The following is an 18,039-nucleotide window of genomic DNA, read 5'->3' on the forward strand; positions in this document are numbered from 1 at the left end:
TATTCAGCAGCTAAAAAAGAGTCAAGATGACTATACCTGGCTTCAGATAAATGAATGAGAAGGTGGTATTGTGTTGATCCTAAGAAAAATAGCAATATCTTCCTTAAAATGAGTTCTAGAGTGCCTGTCTCTAGACCAGTGGTTCTCAAACTTCCTAATGCTGCGACCCTTTAATACAGTTCCTCATGCTGCGGTGACCTCCCCCACACCATCAAATTATTTCATGGCTACTTCATAACTGTAATTTTGTGATTGTTGTGAATTGTAATGTAAATAGCTAATATGCAAAATATCTAGATGACATGTGACCCCTGTGAAAGGGTTGTGACCCACAGCCTGAGAGCTGCTGCTCTACAGGAATGCTTAGGAAAAACCTTCAACCTATATGTTCCAAAGTTTTAACTATGTCTTTTCAAAGTTCTGTTGACATGTCACTAATTTTTTCTGAATATGAATTGTACTATAATTAATGGAAAACTAGCCAGGGACCCAGAAACCTGGATTCTACCTGACTTCATTTCAACGGTATGAAGATAGATAAGTTGCTTACCTTCTCATAGTCTTATGAAAATGCTGAATTATATAATCACAAGGTTCTTTCAGATGTAACCTTCTTTAGATGCCTATTTCTAGCAATGAGCAGGCAGTGACCCAAGACAGTAACTCCACAGATATAACAATTAACTTTTTCTTGCTTTTATCTGCTCTATTAAAATTTAATCTGAGAAAAAACTTTATTTCCCCTTCCAAGACATAACAATATCTTTATTTTAGTACATTCACATTGAAAATCTTACACTGATGAGGAAGTACATATAAAAACTAATCAAGACCAAAGACTTACCTCTTAATTTTCTTTCAATTATATTCACAATTCTAAAGAGATTCCTTACATGAAACTAGGTCCTTGAATTATTATCATCAAAAATATTTATTAAGAGACTTTTTATGAAAGTCAGAGTATTTATTACATAATGAAACTAAATAAAGGTCAGATAATTTAGGTTGGTTTTAAATTTCCTAAAAATTTTAAACCATTAAACAACTTTTTATAATTATAAAGTAAAGAATATGAGACTGGGTAGATGGCTCAGTATGTAAGAGTGGTTGGAACCAAGGCTAACAATGTGTGTAGGATCCCCAAACACCAACAGTAAAAGGAGAGCACCAACTCCTTCAGCGGTTCTTTGATTCCACAGGAGCACCCTGGTTTGCATTTACCAATACACGCATACACAAAATAAATAAATATAATATTGGAAAGGTCACATAAATTGAAACATAAGCATTTATTCCAACATTAAAGGAGAAAATACAAATTTTAACCACTATGAAATTAAGACAGAATTTAATTTAGTAGAAAATTAGTAATTCTAAATTTAGATGTATGCTATAGACATCCTGAAGGTTAAGTATGTCAATCAATTCAATTTTCAGAACATGTCCCACAAATGAGGTACTTTTGCTTTCCCATTATATATATATATATAAGAAAAACAATGAATACCGAACTAAAACAGCTCCAGAGTTGTGCAGTAAGTAAATAAGTAGCATTTGCAAGTGATGTGAATGCAAACAGCACATCTCGAACCACCAGTGATCAGACTATAGAGCTGGGCACTGAAAAGATGAGCACGGGCATCACAGAGCTATGAATGGAAGCGGATTGTAAATCACTGTGCTTGATACCTACTCCCCAATTAAAACAACACAAACTTAAGAGGAGTCGTTGCACCCTTCAACCTTTCAATTCTAAAATTATGTATCAATGTTTGATCTAATCTTCAAAAGAAAGCATATATTCAGTCTGTTTTAATAGTTGGACAGTACACATGGATTTCAGTAAGAAGAAATCTTTAAATTGCTACCATGTACAGAGTTTTTAATAATAATATATAATGGCAAAAAACATAAAGTTTCAAAGTAATTTTACTCATATTATTAAATCTTCACCTTGACCCAATGATGATGAACCTGAAACTTACAAGCACTTAACACCTATCTAAATTAAGACTTTAAAGCGCCTGGAAGGACTCTGAAAAAAAAAAAAAACTTCTGATTAAATTGTTCTGTTCTTTGTATAATAGTATAACTATATATCCATTTTTTTACTTAAATACTTCAACTATGTATCATATTAGAGACTTAAGGAAACATATATTTTAAAATATACTAGCAATGTTTTTTATCCATTTAAATGAAAGACAAGGAAAGAAAGCAAGCAAAATCTAAACCATGATGGACAAATAGGGAAATACACATAGGATATAGATTTATCTTAAATATACCATTAAACTTCTCAAATGTAAAAGGATTAAATATTCAAATATACAAAATATATAAACCTTGTTTACATTTTGCTAAGCAAAATAATCTAGAATCAGAAAGAAAATGCTATATGATACTATTACTCTACAGAATATTGAAAGTAAGTCAAATTTGTAAAGATATACTTAGATCAGGCATCTTAGACATTAAGAAATATTACTAGACTGAAAAAGAATATTTCATGTTTTTTTTAAATAAATCCTTACATTCAAAATAGCCTCAATAAATAAAATACTTTGGAAAAAACTTAAAGAATTGTAAGAACTTTACAATGAAAATTTTAAAACACTGAATAAATAAATTGAAGAAGATATAGAAATAGAAAGATCATCCATGCTCATCACAGATCAGCATAGTTAATACTGTAAAAATAGTTATGCTACAGAAAGGAATCCACAAATTCAATACAAGCCCCCATCAAAGAAAAGTACTTTAACAAAAAGAAAATCTAATATTCTTTCATAATGAAAGTCCTGGGAATCTAGAAAGTCCAGGGACATAGCTCAACAGAATAAAGGGACTATGCTACAAGCTTACAGCCAGTACCATGATAAATGAAGAAAAGCTCACAGCATCTCCAGTAAAATAATGTCCACTCTCTCCATTCATATTCAAAATAGTGCAGAATGTCTTAGATAAGGCATTAATACACGGAGATAAAAATAAGAAAGGAATAAATCCAAGTATCTCTATTTGATTCCATATAAAAAGACCATAAAGCCCCACTGTAAAACTCCTGTCTCATGAACATGTGGAGCAAAGCTGGAAGGCACAAAATTAACATAGAAAATCAGTAGCCTTCCCATGAACCATAACAACCATAGCAAAAAAGAAAGAAAAAGAAAAATGAGGAAACAATCCGTTTTACAATAGTATCAAAATAAAATAAATTGGAATAAATCTCTTACCAAACCTAAGATGGCTCCCTTAATTAAGATATATACTTCCGTGCTCCCCTATCCAACCTTCCTTTATCCCAACCATCCCATTCCCCCAAGTACCCCCCATCCTCCCCTTCTCATTTTTCTCTCCCCATCTCCCCTTACCCCCATCCCACCAAACCCCCAAGATCCCAATTTTCTCCCCGGCAATTTTGTCTACTTCCCATAGCCAAGAGGATAATTATATGTTTTTCCTTGGGTTCACCTTCTTACATTATTTTAAGCTGAAGTACCCACAAAAGTCAGGGCACTAAAAAGGGACCCCGGTGGGATAAACAGGATGTTAAGGGGACATGGATGGTATGCATAAAGGGGAAAGGTAAATAGAGGAGCAGAAAGGGTCAAATAAGGTGAGGAACAGGAGGGCAAGGTAGAATAGGGAGTGTGAGAAGGAATAACACTGAAGAATTTGAAAAAACAGCCATACATAGACTTGCTACTGTTGAAGTACAAGATCAAGCCAGCCATACTCAAAGCATGGATAAGAAAAGTTCTGGCAAAATTCCACTCCTAGATAAGAAGCTATTAGCAATTGACAGCTTCTAGTGTAGGAGAATAAGTTTTCTTCAAGGAGACAACTCTTAAGGGTCCACGCATGCTCCAGTAATTATCCCTTTACCCATCCACATATAAACAGCACTAAATTGACTCACTGGGTTCTTAAAAGAGTACGTAAAGTTGGAAGGTGAAAGTGGCATGTGGAGGGTGATGGTAAAGCACTAGAAGGGAGGGACAGGATGGAGTAAATTTAATTAAAACAGTAAGTTTTATATATAAAATTATCAAATAAATAAATAATATAAAACTCTGTGAGAATAAGACCAAAAGTAATACCGACCCAACAATGTATTTCTCCAAGTACAGCTAAGCCACATATATTGCATTCATATAATAAAAACAATGTCATAAGGACATAGCCAAGATAAGTGAAAGTATTACAGTGTATTGAGCTAAATAAATTAACCCTAGGTGGGGTGGCAAGACTTGCAGAGTTTAATGTAAGCAGTCAGTTAAGCCTGAAGGGTGAGTATTCTTCTACATCTCAAGTATGAGAAGGCAGAATGTTCATCCTGGGGAAGAACTCAGAACAAAGAGCCAAGAAGGAAGGGCAGGATAGAGAACTGCCAGTCATTTTGGCCAGGATGCTGCACAAAAGGAATGTTGCAAAATGAACCTGAAAAGGAGAAACTACAAGAATATTTTTAATTTTTAATATTAAAACTATGAAAGATTTTGTCATGGCAGTATAAATAAGGAAATCATAATCTGAAAAAAAGATAGCAATAATACATGCATCGATATAATGAAATGGTTAGACATCAGCTGACGGATCTCTAGTGAAGCAGTGAGAGGAAGTTCATTCCAGAGACTGAATCTGTGGGGATTTGAAAAGGGAAAATTCTTGTTCCCAATGGATAATTTTATTAAAATATTTGATTCACTTTTATTGGGAAGAAAAGGTAATCTGGTTCTCTGGCTCTGAGAGTCTTCTATTGTCTTTGTGTTTTTTTTCCCCCAAGTCTTAAGTCTATGGGGCCGGGCAGCCATTAACAATTAACAAAACAGAAATAGACCTGTTTTTTCTTAAAAAATCCTTTTAGAACTTGAAGGGCAAATGATTAATTGGAAGATTTGAACTACCAGAGATGGATATACTGATAATCAGCAAGAATGAATAAAATTTGAGGATAATATTTAATAGAATCATTCTTAATCTGAAGTTTTATGTTCATAATTTTGTACATTTCATGACTTCATATAAACTTCACTCTATACAAAACCTAACATACTGTCATCCACAGATTTCCTTGGCATTGAGAAATGGAGAGAGCTGGTAGTCTGATTCCTAAAGTGAGGGCTGTTTCTATTTCTGCAGAAATGGATGCTCTAAGTAACCTAACAAAGTGATTTCCTTGAAATACATACTGAGTGCTATTAATCAATAAACACTAAATAGAGGATGAATAATTGATGTTCTAGATCTAATTATGCAATGACTAAAAATAAATATTTGAAGGTTAAATGTTATTTTAAAGTCATTCTTCCTCAGAAATCAAAAATACATCTGCAAAATATTTGTCAGTGCCTACACTAATGATTGGAATGGTCTGAACACCTGGTTACATTATTGATTAAATTTGTGACCTTGAGTCTAACTCTGTATCTGCAAAGATTCCCACATCACCTTCTGTCCCTTTTCAGATAATTTTCTCTTGCTGGCTCCATGACAACAAACATGGAATCGGTCTTCGTGACTCTTAGTGCTAATTTCATCAACCCCTTTGCTTTAGGTTGTTCCAAATTGCATTCAGCTGTCTTCCAGGTTTTCCCACCAGCAAAGGCATAAAATGCCAAATCACCCTACTACAAAAATCTAAAGTCTGATACTAACCTGTGTAACTTTATGTATTTTTAAATCTTCTATTTTCATACAGTTTTATTTATTGTTTCTTCAAACATTTAGTGTCTTGGCACGTTTATTCAAAGATTTTCCACAGTAGGAGTCCTCTTAAATGTTATGTTTGATCATTAAAGCCTTGTTCACTACTATTTCTTCCACGATGACTTCCAGAATTAACCTTTCCATTATGCTCTCATATTTCTTCTGCTATTCTTTGATTAATAACGTCCATCACATGACTCAGATGACAAAGGGATTGAGGACTGCATCAATAAGTCAGAAAGCCTGGTGTTAAGCTTTGCTCTACTGCTCACCAAGCTGTGGAATTCTGAACAGGTTGAACTTAGCTTCCTTTTATGGGGAAAACCATGTGTACAGTAGCATCTTTTCTATCCACTCTGAAGGAAGGGGGTAATCCATTAAGAAAAGGTCAAGGACTCAGTCAACAGTGCTATCAGAGAATCTCAGTGTTGTAAATGGAATGAAGAGTTAAAGGAATACTGCCCAACCAAGGATAAGGCAGTATCCAGCTTCCCATTTAGCTTTATTCCCTAGGACTTTAGTATTCTGAGCAAGTAACTCAAGAAAGAAATAATATTACATGATACAATTTAAGAACCAAATCCTCCTGGAATCCAGTTGTGTAGAGTACTCTCTTTTGTTCTTACTTGAGTGATGAATTATTCCAAACCTCCATGGATAGCAACAGTATGCAATGTTTAAAGAGTGCGTGTATGAGCACAGAAATGTGTGCACACATGTGCTATAGCAGAAATGTGGAGCTGAGATGACAGCCTTGGGTGTCAGTCTTCTCCTTCCAATTCGTTTAAGACAGGGTGTCGCTTGCTGCGACACAAGCTGGAATAGTTGGTCCATGAGCTTCCAGGCATTCTCTACTTCTAATTCCCATGTTGCAGTGGCTGCAGTGAGAGCACTGGATTGCAGACATGTGCTGCCAAGCCTGAATTGCTGTGGGTTCTGGGTATACGAACACAGACAGGTCTTTGCACTTCTGTGCCAATCAGTTCACCCATTGAGCCACTTACCTAAGCCCCTATAATGGGTGTTTATTTTGTTTTTAATTATTTCCTTAATTTTTAATATTATAAATAATATAGTTATATCATTTCACCCCTCCCTTTCTTCTGTCCAAATATTTACATATACCCTTCTTTGATCTCTTTGAAATTCAAGCCTCTGTTTTCATTGATTGTTATGTACATATATGTACACACACATATATATATTCTTAAATAAATAAACATACAAACCCTGCTAAGCTTATAAAATATTACTTATATGTATTTTTTCAAGGATGACCATTTGGTATTAGATAAACAAAGGGTGAGTCCTCCCTGAGAAAGACTATCTTAATGTGAACATTCTTTAGTTGCCTGAGGCTCTTTGTGTGGGGTTCAGACCTCATGGACTTTCCCTCATCCACTTCAGCATTCCAACTGTTGCTGACCTTATTCCGATGATATTTAGGTGGGAGTCATGTTCGTGATACTTTATGGTTATAACATCTGACATCCATAGGACACATAATTTCACATCAAACTCCTTTAAACTCTGGATCTTCAAATCTTTCCTCTCATGCTATTTCAATAATCCCTGAGTTTTAGATGTGAGAGTTGCTTTGTAGTTGTATCTGTGGAACCTACAACCACCATAAACTAATTATCTGAGCCAGCTCAATCTCTAACTGAATTCTATGTATTTGTCCTCACACCCAAAAGTTAGTCCTCGCTCCTGATGAAGGAAATTTATCTTTGCAACAGATGGAGAACAATTAAAGAAAACAAAACTACAACCAATCAAACTGTAGCCATGTGGAGCCCACCACCAGCAGATACATCTATAAGCACTTATTCTTGAACTCAAAAGCTTGTAGACTGTAGTTTGATGGTCTCATATAAGCAACTCTTCTTTGCTCTACAGAAAGTCAGGCTGTGCTCTGGTACAGAGAGGAACAAAGATATGAACAACTTGTCTCTCATAAACCCATTCTTTCAAATGACCACCAGCATGATAAATACAGGCCAAATCACACAAAGCACATTGAAGCTTCTGCCGGAACTATGTCTGTTAAATTCCACTGACCAAAGAATGTCATACAACAAAGCCACATGTGCTTATGATTGTGTGTGTGTGTACATTGTACAATGGGAGAATGGAAAGAATACATTTTTGCTGAATAATAATCCACACATTTTGGTGAAGTGTAGACATCGTGACTTCTAAATTAGAAAGAAAACTAAAGAAACTACTATATGCTTGTAACAAAGCAATGACTCCAGGGAAGAATATATTCTTTTATAGGTCATATTCTAGAGGTTGAGAGAGAGACACATATATAGAAATTATTACACATGAAGTACAGTATGATAAGAAGGATATGGGATAATTAAATCTATGTACAGAACATTGAACCTTATAAGCTAGTAAACATTTACCCAATCAAGATCAAAATTTAAGGATGGTGTGAAATTCTATACAAAGAGGAAATGTATGCAAGGTAACACGGGAACTAAAGCAGCATAATAAATGTTGATATATTTGATGTGTCTAGAACACAGACAATCAGGAAAATATGACGAGAGATAAGGTAGGAAATACAGAAGTCAAATTTCAGTAGGCATAGGCCAGGCCCAGACTCTTAAACTGTAGTGCTACCACAGAGTATTAATCATGAAAGCAATGCATATATTTTTAAATAGTTGTGCAATAGAGCACAATGGTTACTGTCCAGGTGGGGTCGTGACATGTCCAAGAGAGTTCAAGGATTGAATGATAAATGAAGCAAAGCAGCAGAAGTCTGAATAAAAAGGAGGTTATTATTAGCCTTATAAGATGATTTTATAAATCATAATTAATACAGAAGTCAGACAGTTGTGTTAAGTAAAAACTGAAGTTCTCAAATTTAAAAGAAAAGCCAAAGGGAATTTAATCCAACTCTAACTATCTCAGGGATGGCATGGGGAATGAAGTTTGCATTCTCTCTTCCTCTGTCCTTGACATTATTGACTCAGTTCTCTCCTACTACAGACAACATTACTTCATATTGAACTACTGAACAATAATATTGAATGATAATCCACAAATAACAATTTTCTAATACATGTCCATACAATAAAGAACATGACCTCTATTTCCAATAACTTTCATTTATTTCTGAACATTTTTCACATGTATGTGATGCACTCTATATATTCTCCCCTTTCATCTCCCTATGATACTTTCCAATGACCCCTCCTCCCTACAAGTCCCTTTCCTATGCTACGTCTTTTGTGTTTTGTGACAAACCGAGTTTAATCAATGTCCTCTGTTAGACCCTGAGTACTGAAATGTCTTGTGGGATTTGGTGGGCTTACCAGTGGGAACTCATCTAAAGAAAATGATTCCCCATCCTCCAGAACCCATCAGTAGCCTTATAGTTCATCAGGGAGGGTGCGGTTCTCTGGATATCTTCACCATCCATGACTGACTATTGACAAGTACAGGCTTGTGAAGAGCTAAGACAAGAAGTTGGACAGCTGCAATGTCATAACTGAAATAACTACGGCATGCCTAAAATATAGCATTTTGCACTCCTTTCCCTATCTTTATCGATTTATTTACTTATTTGGGTTTTCTTTTCTGAGATAGAGTCTTACTATGTAGCCTTCTCTGTCCTGTAACTCATAAGGTAGACCAGGCTGACCTTGAACTTGGGAGATCCACATGCTTCTGCCTCCCAAGTGCTGATATTAAAGATGTGCACCATCACATCTGGCTTCTCCCTGTCTTAAATCTAAATCATTTTCACCATTTTTCTGCCATATCCCAAAGCCTTAGATGTGGTGGTATAAAGGCCTATTTAGGTTTGAGCACCCACCATCCCTTTATTTTAGCATTGTAGGCAGTGAACACTTTGCATTCACTGTCATGGACTGAGCGGAGATGCTTGCTTCTCTGAGTGACGCTGAGGTACTATTTACAAATAGGTATAATCATAGATGCTGAAACAGTAGTTTGACACAAGGTCAATTTAACTAAAAAATAAAAATGAGTTCCCTGCTAAGGTCTAGCACCTCCACAGCCACAAGGCCAGGCTTATAGTGTCAAGTTGCAATCTCACCTGGAGAGTAATCCTCAAATACAATCAGAGTCATCACCCCATACTAGTTGTGACATTATTGAAGCCATCTACAGATCGTAGATGGAGGGTTTCTGTTATAGCTTGTAGGATTCACAACTAGATTAGATAAATAATGATAATAATAATTTTTAAGGTAAAACTCCTTGAGGAAGTTTGTGATTAACCTAATGTGGGTCAAATGTCCACCGCATCAATTTAGTGAATAGGATGCCATAATTTCACTAACTTTTCAGGAAAGTGATACAAACGTATGCACACACACACAATTTATGTATGTGTGCCTGTGTATATTAATATGTATATCAGTGCATATAAGGGATATCCCCTGGGTCTAGTACTCTTATTTCAGATACCGTAGTGAAATGTCTGTCATATTCTTCTAAATTGGAGTTATTATTTCTACATTAGTCTCTCTTTCCCCTATTTTAATTTTTTGTAGTTTCATGACTTTATTCTGAAAATATTAAATGGAAAATGCCAGAAGTGAGAAGTCCACAGCTTTAAACAATATGCCATTTTGAAATTTCACGTCTGCATGTAAAATATGCTCACCAGATCCAGGAAATATCTCCTTTTCTGCAGAAAAGACCACCTGAGAGTAATGAACTCAGTGAGAAACCTGAAAAGCAAAACAGCTGGAATAAAGCACAGGCAGCGTACTACAACACATGCACAGAGCAAAGGACTTCCCGAGGACTCCAGCTGCTCAGGAACTAAGGTCAACAACTGACAAATGGGACTTCAAAAACTTCCAAACTTCTGAACAGCAAAGGAAACAAACAGTTCAGTAAAGAGGAAGCCGGGAATGGGAAAGCATCTTGCCAGCTATACATCTGGCAGCAGACTGCTATCTGGAATATACAAATAACTTTTAAAAAGAAAGAAAAACAGGGACCAGGAAAATAAGCAACCCAACTAAAAGAAAATGGGCTACAGATATGAACAGAGTGTTCTCAAAAATTCTCAAAATAAAATAAAAATAGCTAAGAAATATCTCAAAAGAGTGAATAGCATGCTTAGTAATTGGGAAGATGCAAAGCAAACCCTGAGATGTCATCTTTCACTAATCAGAAGGGCCATGCCAAGAAATGAACTGCCATCAGATGCTGTGAAGATGTGGAGAAAGGAAAACCATGATTCATTCTCGGTGCAATTGCATACTTGGGCAGTTACTCTGGAAATCAGGATAGAGAATTCTCAAAACTTAAAAAATGAATACCATATGACCCAACTATGACACCCCTTGGCATAATATCAAAGAACTCAGTGGTTCTCAGCCTGTGTGTCAAGATCCCTTTGAGATTCATATATCAGATGTGCTGCATATCAAATATTTACATGACTATTTGCAACAGTAGCAAAATTATAGTTATGAAGTAGCAAAGGAATAATTGTATCATGGGTGGGTCACTAAACATGAGGAACTGTATTAAAGTGTCATGGTGTTAGGAAGGCTAAGAACCACCGCAGGACTCGGACTCCTACTCCATAGCCGCCTGCTAGGACAGGCTCACTGCCATGCTACTGACAGCAGCTAGGAAATGGAACCCATCTAAATGTCCTTCAAACAATGAATGAATAATGAAAATGTGGTGCTATACACAATGCAAAACTATTCATTTGTTATGGAAAATAAAATTTGTGAGTAAGCGCATGCAACTAAAAAATATATGAGTGAGGAAACACACATCCAAAAGGAAAAGTAACTTGTTTTCTCTTATTTGTGAATGATAGCTCCAAAACGTCACATACAAGTTCATAAACTGGAGAAACCACAAATAGAAGTGGGGATAAGCAACATAAGGATGTTTGAAAATTCAGAGGGAATTATATTATTTTATGACTACCTAAATTGCATATAATATGTATAAATATAAATGCTTACATGTATATGCATCTATATAGTTGAAATGGAAGATATGACAATTGGGGTAACAACGCTTCTCTTCCTCCACAGAAAAACAAAATAGAGTGGGGGAGGGGGAGAAGAGTGGGGGGGGGAGGGAAATGGGAGGCTGGGAGGCGGCGGAAACTTTTTTTTCTTATTCTCAATAAAAAAAGAAAAAAGAAAAAAAAATAGACTAAAACAAATCCTATGACAGCATGGTAAAAGTCTTTTGAACTTGTTGGTCCGGTAAGTCCAAGAGATCCCATAGCAATATGAGCTATTTCTGTTGTCCTTTGTGCCTTCCCGAAGAGAAGATAAACTCTATTTCTGAAAACAACACATGCTCCTGACACATGGACTAGAGGAATTTATCTGGATCTGACTGGAGGCCTTTTCACTGAGGACTTGGGAGACTAACTACATCCTTCTAATTCCACAGTTTTTAAAGGAGCCACCCAAGCAGCCATCATAGAAAAAATAAATAGCTATAACCAACTGTAATGTCAATGTCACAACAATGTCCAGCAAAGCCAAACATTTTGAAAGGTGAAAAGGGGGCTTTAATATTCCAGAGGATGCCAACAACCAACCACCCAACTGGCCTTGAGACCTGGCCAATATGAGGGAATTCATTCACGCCTGCCACTGAGAACTTAGCCAACTAGGTATGGCTTGTGGGATCATAGAGTCTATCAGAGAGCCCACCACTGCCTCTTTCTTAAACCAGTATATACTCCAGGTGCATTCTAAATATTTACGGTTCAACCCACAGATAAGTGTAGCTCTAACCCCTCATCAAAAACTAAATTTTCTTCAGTAAACAGATATTGTTACAGAAAGTTACAACTGGTCAGCTGACCAAGGGGCACCCACCCCCAGTTAGTGCATTTGTAACAGAATCCTTAAACTTAAGGCTCAGGGAAAATCTAGAAAGACAAAATGAGAAAATATTAAGAGTCAAAGGATAGGACAGCTATTGTAAAATGGTCTCATCTGAATAAAAGATAAATGACTAAATTAATAAGCAGACAAATAAATAATAAATACATAAAGCATGCACTGAGAGGGGATGAGTGCATGATTGTAGGAGGACTGGAGGGTGAATTTGATCAAAGTGTTGTATGAAAGACATAAAGCAAAGAAAACTGGCCTATAATTTTCACAATCCCAGAGAACCTAGACAACAATGAGGACCCTAAGAGATGGATCTAATCTACATGAGAAGTAGAAAAAGGCAAGATCTCCTGAGTAAATTGGGAGCATGGAGATCATGGGAAGAGCTGAAGGTGAGGGGAGAGGAAAGGAGAGTAGGAGAGAAAAATATATAGCTCAATAAAATTAATTAAAAGACAAAAACAAAAGAATACATAAAAATATTTTATGAGGTATTTTGGCAGAAATTTGAGCCAACAAAAGTTCAAAAATATCTCTTAAAGTAGGTATGGTTAATCTTGTTTTTATGAAAAAGAAAAATAGTGCTGTAGTTTAGGTAGATTCACTACCAAGTACATCTACCCTACACTGCCTTCTGTCCTTGGTGATAATATTAATAAACCTATGATAATTTCTACCATAAAAAGTACCAAAAAGCAGTGCTCATTAACAGAAAATATAGTGGAGTCCGTCTTGGAAAGCACACTCCAAGCCATCTGAAACTTGTAGGAGTCTTATTTAAAATAAAAAAAAAAACTAAAGAAAAGACATTTTTGAGTGGACTGAAAAGTTTGATTTCCTACTATCTTTAACGTCACCAAAGTGAGATTATATTTCCTGAAACTCCAAATTTTGCAGTTTAATTAAATATCTATAACAACAGAAAAAGTATTGAAGATGTTTCTCATACACACTCAAATCAAAGCTAAACCATTAATGTGTTATACAAATAATAAAGTTTAAGGTTTATTTTATGCTGAAATAATTTTCAAATTGCATAAAATGTTTTTCTGGCCAACTGCATAACACTTTACCTCTACTGCCCTGTGTTTAATCTTTATAAAACAGTCAACATGTCACTACTCAAATGTCAATAAAATATTGTTTAATAACTAAGAAAGGAACCCCATTTTGAAAATGGCAAGATTACCTTGAATAACTATGATTAACACTTTTCAAAGGTTCACAAGAAAAATAAAAGACAAGCAATTTGAAAATCTTAAGTCAGACACTATGTTTTCCTACAGAGATTTTTTTTTTGGTTTCTAGCCATAAATAAAGGAAATTGAGCCTACAATTTGAGATCCTAAAGAAGCTAAATAAGAAGGTGAACCCAAAGAAAAACATATAGTTATCCTCCTGGATATTGGAAGTAGACAAGATTGCCGGGCAAAAAATTGGGATCTTGGGGGTGGGGTGGGAAGGGGGTAAGGGGAGATGGGGAGAGAAAAGTGAGAAGGGGAGGATGGGGGGTACTTGGGGGAATGGGATGGTTGGGATAAAGGAAGGGTGGATATGGGAGCAGGGAAGTATATATCTTAATTAAGGGAGCCATCTTAGGTTTGGTTAGAGACTTGAACCTAGAGGGGCTCCCAGGTGCCCAGGGAAATGTCCTCAGTTAGTTCCTTGGGCAGCTGAGGATAGGGAACCTGAAATGGCCCTATCCTATATCCATACTGATGAATATCTTGCATATCACCATAGAACCTTCATCTGGCGATGGATGGAGATAGAGACAGAGACCCACAATGGAGCGCCAGAATGAGCTCCCAAGGTCCCAATGAGGAGCAGAAGGAGGGAGAACATGAGCAAGGAAGTCAGGACCACGAGGGGTGCACCCACCCACTGAGTGGGGCTGATCTATTGGGAGCTCACCAAAAGCAGCTGGACTGGGACTGAAAAAACATGGGATAAAACCGGACTCTCTGAACATGAAGGCTGATGAGAAGCCAAGGACAATGGCACTGGGTTTTGATTCTACTGCATGAACTGGCTTTGTGGGAGCCTAGCCAGTTTGAACTCTCACCTTCCTAGACCTGGATGGAGGGGGGAGGACCTTGGACTTTCAACAGGGCAGGGTACCCTGACTGCTCTTCAGACTGGAGAGGGAGGGGGAGGGAAATGGGAGGCTGAGAGGAGGCGGAAATTTTTTTTCAATAAAAAAATAAATAAATAAAAGTAGACCAAAAGTGTTGGGCCTGATGAGGCCTAAGTATGAGGCCCAGTGTAACCTCCTGAGCCTAACTTGAGTTTGTGTTAGGCCTACTGTAACTTTCCAAACCTAGCTCAAGTTTGGAGATTTGTCTCTGGCTATGACTTCCACACAAGAAGTAACTCAGCACAACCCGACCTAGGCCCACTTCTGCCCAGCCACCGCCTAATGTGGCAGAATATTATTTGCCCTTGCTCCTTGCTCCAGCTAGGCAGCCCATCCCTGGCTTCCTGCCCCATATCTCAGCCTATATAAGTTCCTGCCTAATACAATTAAACGAGATCCTGCTTTGACAGACTCCTGACTCAGTGGATGTGTTTCTCCTAGGTGGCCAGCGGGGAGTCTGAGTCTTCACTCAACCATCCTACTCAGCCCCATGGAAAGTCTGGTGGGTCTGGCTCTGCCCCCCACTCTTTCTGCCAGAGAACCCAGCACAGAAAGGTCTTAGACATGCTTTAGGTAACCCAAAAAAAAGGTCAAACATCCTGCTAGAAAGCACAGCTGTCTTAAGAACAACTAAACCCGCAGCTTACAATGTCTCCTTATTTACAGCTATTGGTCCCACAGGTGTGTACTTGAGTTTGGGCTGCTGTTCCTTTATAATGAGTTTGCCAGAAATGATACAGGAAACAAATTTGTAACAATATGTTGTTCCCAGCCCAGAAACTTTGGAAGAGACATTTTCTTTTAGTAAAGAAGATGGCAAGCAGGCACAAAGGATCAGTGGGACTGGAGAGGGAAGCTTAGCCATAACTAACAATCTTCACTTTTACCTTAATAAATATCCAAATAGAATGATATTAATGAGACTGAGCTACCAGCATAGTTTGGAATATTCAGGGATGACCTAGCTCACCTTCTATTCCCAGCTCGGGGGCCATTCACACCGGCAGGTCCACAATATGCTGGTATTAAGAAGCAGGCTTACAACCTCAAATTGGCCCATATTTTTAAAGAATGGAAGAAAGGTAAAGTCCTAGACCTGTTGCAGATTAGTGACAAAATGTCAAACGCTTCTCTGACACACCTAAGATGTCTCAATATTTTTGTTCCCTTATAGAACTCTAATCTGCTTCTCTATATGCAGAAAAACATAGACTATGATGAAAGGGGTAGGGTAGAGAACTAAGCCTTATCTTAGAGCTGTCAATAAATCTATTGTTAGAGCTGCATGTGAATAGAGAAAGCAGAGGCAATCTTTGTCTTCTAAAGAGGTACTTTTTCAAAAAGAGAATTATACAAAGTGCTCTGTTTTCATCAATACGCTGCCAGGTTTTGAAATAGTATTTTTCATCCAAACAATAAAAATCTTGACAAGTAAGCAACAGAAAATCACTAATATACTTGCAGCTGCATTTCAATCTATACAAAAATCTTTAAACAAAAACAACGAAGAAACTGCCTAGCTTAGCAAAATTACCTCACCATTTGGGCCTCGAGTCCAAGATAAGTGTGAAACATATGAAACTGAAATCTTTATATGGCCACTGAAATATTTTCAACAAATGTTCAGATGAAAATTACAAACAGCGCACAAAAGACCCACATACTAACCTCAAGAGCACAAAACTGTGGCACCAGGACTTATCCCTACTGCTTGTACTGGTGTTTTGGGAACCTATTCTCTTTAGATGGATGCCTTGCTCAGCCTAGATATAGTAGGGAGGGCCTTGGATCTTCCCCAAAGCAATGTGCCTTCCCCTCTCTGAGGAGTGGAATGGGGTGGGTGGGGTGAAGGTGGAGGGAATAGGAGGAGGGGAGGTTTGGGGAACTGGGATTAGTATGTAAAATGAAAAAAGATAGTTGTTTTATTTTTTAAATTAAATTTAAAAAATAAAGAAGAGCACAAAATCAAGGAGTCATTTCTCTAACTTCACAAATGAAAGTAACAAAATTATCCATTATTTTAATTGTGAAAATGTATAAAATACAGAGTTTTATCAAAAGACTGAGGTCATAACTCCAGCTTAATTAGAAGTAATAAATGTTTATGGAGGAGTCAGAAAGGAGAGAGGGGCTGCTTTATTTAATCAAGAGATGATTTAAACCTTAATTAAAATAATAGAAATGAAAATGAAAAGAGATGGAGACACAGGATAGATATTTTAATATATAGGGTAAATTTATTAATAATAAATTAATGGTAATTTATTAACATTATAGGATAGATTTACTAATGGATGATGTTCAGCGTGATGAGTACCCGCCATGGTCCTCCAGAGCTTTATCTACCATCTTTTTCCCCTTTGTATTCCAGTTGTTTCCCCTATCCACCATAGAGGGAGGAGAGGAAGGGTGGGCCCTTCGCTGCCTGGTTACACATTGTGGGGGGTTCTAGAACGACCAAAGCTCATGTCAAGGAATCTCTCTGTGTATGCATTTAGTCTTCTCCATGGTGTCCAGCAATCACTTTCATTCCTCATCAAGCCTAGGAAAGGATGAAGTTCTCTTTTGTCAGGAGCTTAACACTTGTAAAACAGCCCATCTCCCAGAAATCTATCCACACCTATACAAACAATCCCTTAAACCAACAAAATTACCCAATTTTAAGCAGACCATTTGTTTCCAGTCAAGATCCTACCAGATATAGAAATGACATCGTAGATCACAGACAGGCACTGGAAGAAGCTTCACCGTTACAGTCTCTCTGCTAACAGAGCAAATTGTGTCAGATATCCCTAGCACATAGGAGGCAACTAATAAAGATTGATGAATTAACATAAAAATATGGACACAATTAAGATTTGGAAAAAGTTTTAGTTAAATACCATAAAGCTCAAATAGAGAAAAAGACTAGGAGCTATAAAATATACCAATCAGACATCAAAGGCTCACAAAACGTATGGGCAACCAAAAAGTGTATTACTTCTCGAAGCTCTTTGGAAATTATTAATAACATCATTCTAAATGCACTCTAATTAGCCTTTCATAAGGTGAAGGTAGATAACTATCCGCCCCTAAAACTAAGCTTAACCTTATCTTAAAGATACAAGTAAAAAACATAAGCCAAAGAAAGTACTAGGAAAGAAAAAATCATGCAATTCAAGAATAAAAGAATACAAAGATTAAAACGAACAGTCACTTCTTCATAAAGATGGAGAGAATTGACAAGCCGTTAGCCAAAGTAACAAAAGACAGGAGGATACAAATATAATTAGACATGAAAAGGGGAACATTGCTATAGATATTAATGAA

The 18,039-nt window shown here is 36.8% G+C and overlaps 1 protein-coding gene across 1 annotated transcript in view; it reads right to left on the minus strand.

Moving 5' to 3' along the window:
* The window catches only part of LOC126497934 (BEN domain-containing protein 5), a 1,095,425-nt gene that overhangs the window by 954,907 nt on the left and 122,479 nt on the right, over positions 1-18,039 (minus strand). The gene's annotated exons all lie outside the window — the stretch shown is intronic.

This window comes from Alexandromys fortis, unplaced genomic scaffold (assembly GCF_014885135.2).
Source record: "Alexandromys fortis isolate MF-2015 unplaced genomic scaffold, M_Fortis_MF-2015_v1.1 scaffold_13, whole genome shotgun sequence".
Taxonomy (NCBI): domain Eukaryota; kingdom Metazoa; phylum Chordata; class Mammalia; order Rodentia; family Cricetidae; genus Alexandromys; species Alexandromys fortis.